Source organism: Arachis duranensis, chromosome 2 (genome assembly GCF_000817695.3).
Source record: "Arachis duranensis cultivar V14167 chromosome 2, aradu.V14167.gnm2.J7QH, whole genome shotgun sequence".
Taxonomy (NCBI): Eukaryota; Viridiplantae; Streptophyta; class Magnoliopsida; order Fabales; family Fabaceae; genus Arachis; species Arachis duranensis.
Genome location: NC_029773.3, coordinates 85,526,558 through 85,531,560, shown reverse-complemented (window position 1 = coordinate 85,531,560; position 5,003 = coordinate 85,526,558).

The following is a 5,003-nucleotide window of genomic DNA, read 5'->3' as shown; positions in this document are numbered from 1 at the left end:
CTTTATTCTTTCTTTAAAAGAAATCAATGGTCGTTTTAATAGATACACGAATAGTTAATTAAATTCTTATATAAATGATTATTTGATTGGAATTAGTTTAGTTAGACACAATTAAAATATGTTAGGTGAATGATTATTTTGATTTTTGAGTAGTGGATAGTTATTCTTAAGTGCTTATGAGAATTTTTGTTGACGAATCAGCTATGGTGAAGAGGATTCCAACGACAATGGTGGGAGCTAGTTGGCGATCAAGCTGGTGTTTTGGTAAATTAGAATATAATTAATTGTTAAAATTTTTAAATTATTAAATAGAATTTTTTGGTTGGGTAATTCGGGTGAAGTATTGTAAGACCCAGAATTTTTGAAAAGTCTTATTTATGGTCAATGCAAGTCTCAAATCATATAATTATTTGAGTCTTAATTTCAGAAATTATTTTATTAAAGATAATTAAAGTAAGTTTTGATTTATTGAATTTGAAATAAGTTATGATTATTATCCAATTTTACAATTATTGAATTATTTTCTATATTCAAATTTATAAAGTTGGTAGTTGTGAAATAATAAGGATTTTTTATATGATTTGGACTAAATAATTAATATTTTAAAATATTGATACTACTATTTTGGAAAAATAAAGAATTTAATTATATTATTTCTAATTATTTGATTTGAACATTTTATTGAAAATAATTTATAAAATTGATGAGCATATAGTATTTTTCTATATATAATTAGTGTTGGATTTAATTTGGGTTTCAATTATTATATTATTTTCAATTTTATTTGAAATTATCAAATTACTCCTAACCCTAATTTTCAAAATAATGAAACCCTAACCCAGTGACCCGTTACCCGATCCGGTTCCCTTTCACCCACACTCAGCTCCCAAAACCCAGCAGCAGCCGCAGCACACAAACATGATTTTTTCCCTTTTTCCCATGGAAGAAACGCAGAAAGAAGGGATAGAGGAGAGGGGTTCCACGGAAGCAGAGTGAGGGAGGAGGAGGAAAGGCGGCGCGGTGGGTGTCACTGCCACCGTCGCCGCCGTTGCTAACAGAGGAGAAGGGAGATCTGAGGGAGATAGAACGGAGCTACAATCAGGGGAAGGGATGAGCCGCGCTGCTACCCATGCCGCTGCTGGTCCACCTTGGAGCCACCGTCGAGCTTGCGAGTGAGGGGAAACACAGCCGACTACTTCGCCAGAGTTTCGCCATTGAATCCTCCTTGTCGCCGCCATTCGAATCGCGATCCAGAGAGGGAGGATATGCAAGTCATGGCTAGATGGGAGAGGGCGCCGTGTTTGGAAGCCGCCGTCATCCTCATTGCGCAACTGTCGTCCTTGCCACAGGGTCAGCCGCTGTCATGTATGGCAGAGCCAGAGAGAGAGAGTTTGGGAGCTAAGCAGACGATAGAGATCTGAGGCGGAGCTAGGAGTCCGACCACCGCACTGAGCTGCCGTTCGCGTTGCTGGCGCTGCCTTCGTCGGAACTGCTTCCGTCAGAAAAGGGTTCAGGCCACCGTAGGTGTTACTACCGGAGAAGGGAGTTGTGTTTCCATGACTCCGACCACCGGGAGTGGTTTTGTGACTTCCAGGACCACCGCCAAAACTTCTGGCTATTTCTGCCGTCGCCGAAAAACTCTGCCGGTAAGGGGTTTTAAATTGAGGTTTCTGTCTTTTCAGATTTCAAGAAGGTTTTGATGTGCGTGGTTATTATAGTTGATCCACCGGAGCTTCTGGCCGCTACCGAAGTTGTTGCCGGGTCGGTTCGGAATTTGCAGCTGCTTTATTTTATTATTTCGGTAAGCGTTTTCGATTTGAAAGACCTTTAGTTACTGTTCTGTTGTCATACGCTGAGGTTTTGCAACGTTAATTGCTATAAGATTGAGTTTCAGTTGTTATATGTTGCAATTAGAGTCGTTGAGATTGTGGAGAAAGCAAGTGGAGCCGAGTTGTTGGTTGTCGTCAATTCGGGTTGAGGCGGAAAGGACTCTGTGAGGCGTTTGGGCTATGGTTTTGCGTTTTGAGGTAGGGGCGCTTTCTGAAAACTATATTTTATATATTGGAATTATTACATATGGATACTGATGTGAGACAATGTGTATTTGGTGATTGTATCAGCCTTATATATTGTTTGATTGTCTTGAATGATTATGAATGTTTGTTTGGTTGGATTGTTGTGCGGCTTTGTGAAACGGAATGTTTTCAAGTTGATTCTTTTAAAGATTTGAGATCGAGTTTAATCTATTGAGAATTAATTTGAGTTGAGTTAATTTTCTTGATAATGTGAAAAATAGAATACACTTTTGATTCAGCCTGGTTTACTTTAATTAACTTGGTTTTGATAAATAAATTGTTGTTGAACCATTTCTTTAAAGCTTTGAAAATGAGTTTTATCGGCTGATAATTAATTAATTTTGAAACGGTTTCCTTGAAATATGAAAATGAGGTGACTATTGGATTTAGCTTGCTCTTGGAACTAATTTTTTGATCTGGACTGTTGAAAAGGATTATGAAACGGTTTAGTTGGGGCCCGAACCGGGTGGCAAAGTCCAAATTTTAGGGGAGGTGCTGCCGAAATTCCAGTAGAATCCGGGACTTTATTGAAATATTGTTTGGAAAAATTATGAGTTAAAGACTTCTACTATTTTATTTGAATTATCAAGAAAAGGATGATTCATGCTTTTGAAATGAATTATTAAAGAGAAAATTGTGATTTAGTCTTGTTTCTTAAGAAAAGCATTGTATCTCCTTGTGAGTTTTTGTAATGTGTATTGTATGTATGGGTGTACGTTACATAACGAAAGTATTTTTGGAGCGATATTGCGGTTTAAAGTTTTAAACAGGCTCATATTTTTGTATTAAATAGTATAATAGTCGTCGTGATGTCCGATCTATCAGAGTAGCGCAGTCGGAAGCGTGAGCTTTGGTAGTTAGGATGTTACAAGTATTTTTTTTAATTTTATTAGGCTAAATTTTCAACCTATTGTTCATATTGTTTAGATTTTTTGTTATCTATTTAACAGAACCGATATCAATAATGTTTATTTCACGTCAAGTTCTCTAATTAAATTAGTATCACACTTTTATCTTTTATTACCTTGTGCACTAAGAAGGGGAGGGGAGGGGGAAGAAGATGAAGAGACGGTAAATAAATCGATATAAGGTATTAAAGATATAATAATTTATGTTGTCTTCTTCTATTAGTTTATTAAATTTTTAGAGGAAGTATTTCATGATATAGTATTAAAGTTTTATGTTTGAAAATTTTTTATCTAAAGTTTCATTTTTGGTGAATTTAAAAGAGGAAAAAAATAGCATAAAATAAATAAAAAAAATGTCTATGCAAAAATTAAATAATCCCAAAATATGCTCTTATTTAAAAGAGAGCGTTATTAAAAATATAACTATTTATATAATTTTCTTCTATCAACATAAATTTTTTAAAGAAGTAATTTTATATCATATGAAAATAGATTTTTTCATAAAATTTGTCTATGATCTTGTTATACATGGAGTTTATAATGTTTTGAGAAAATGAGAAGAAAATTTAACACGGTAAGTAGATGACTAATTTTTAAGAGTACGATAAAACGTAAATGCGCATAATATTAAAATTAAAGGTATCAGGCTAGAACTCAATAGAGAGAGAGACGGAGAAGAAGAGAGCGTTAGAGAAAGAATGATCTGAATTAGAAACTGTATGTGTAGTTTACAATGATGTGTGTGTGATTTATATACACACTAATGTGACTAACACTTCTAACAGTCTCTCTACATAACACACACTCTCAGCCTAACAAATAGCTAACTAACTATTATTATACACACGATATGCTAACCTCCTTCATCCCCCCTTAAATTGAGGCGTGGCCTGGAAGCAAGTCTCAGTTTGGACCGGAAATCAACAAAGAGAGTGAAAGAGATGGATTTCGTGAAGATGTCTGCGAGTTGATAAAGATCAAGAATGTGAACAACTCTAACAAAGGCCTTCAGTACTAAGTCACGAGCAAAATAGATGTCCAATTCAACATGTTTAGATTTGGAATGAAAAACTGGGTTGGCGGCCAATATGACAGCACTGAGATTGTCAAAGTGCACGACAGGGGGTGATATAATTGGCATATGAATAGCTGAGAGGAGGTTACAAATGGACATAGCTTCAGCCACAGCATCAGCAATGCCTCTGTACTCGGCTTCAGTACTAGAGCAAGAGACAGCATGCTACTTACGCGAGGCCTAAGAAATCAGATTTGGCCCCAAGAAAACACAATAACCATTAGTCGATTTGTGATCATCAGGGTCCGACCCCCAATCAGAGTCAGTGCAGATAGTGAGATTCTGCTCCACGACTGGCTGAATTTGAAGCCCAAGATCAGCCGTTCCACTAATGTAGCGAAGAATGCGCTTAACAACCTTCCAATGTGACTCGAGAGGGTTCTGCATAAATTGACAAATGCGGTTGATGCAATAGGCGAATTCTGGCCTAGTGATGGTGAGATATTGAAGGCTCCCAACTAGTGAGCGATAGAGAGCTGGATCCGAAAACACAGGATTGTCAGTCTTGGATAATTTAAGAGAGGAAGGAATTGGAGTAGCACAGGAATTACAACCCAGCATGTTGGCTTTCTTTAGTATGTCATGAACATACTTAGTTTGGCTCAAGAGAAGGCCACCATCATTAGTAGGAACCACTTCTAAGCCTAGAAAGTAGTGAAGGCTGCCAATATCCTTCAAAGCAAAATGAGAGTTGAGATCAACAATGACTTGCTTAATTTGTGCATCTGAACTACCAGTAACTATAATGTCATCGACATAAATGAGAAGATAGGTAATAGCACCATCACAAACCCTGGTAAAAAGAGACGTATCAGCCCTTGTTGTAGCAAAACCAAGCTTGTGCAAAACACCCGAAACCTTCATGTACCACGCACGGGGAGCTTGTTTTAAATCGTATAATGACTTTGTTAATCTACATACTTCATTAGGGGAACCAGTCTCGTA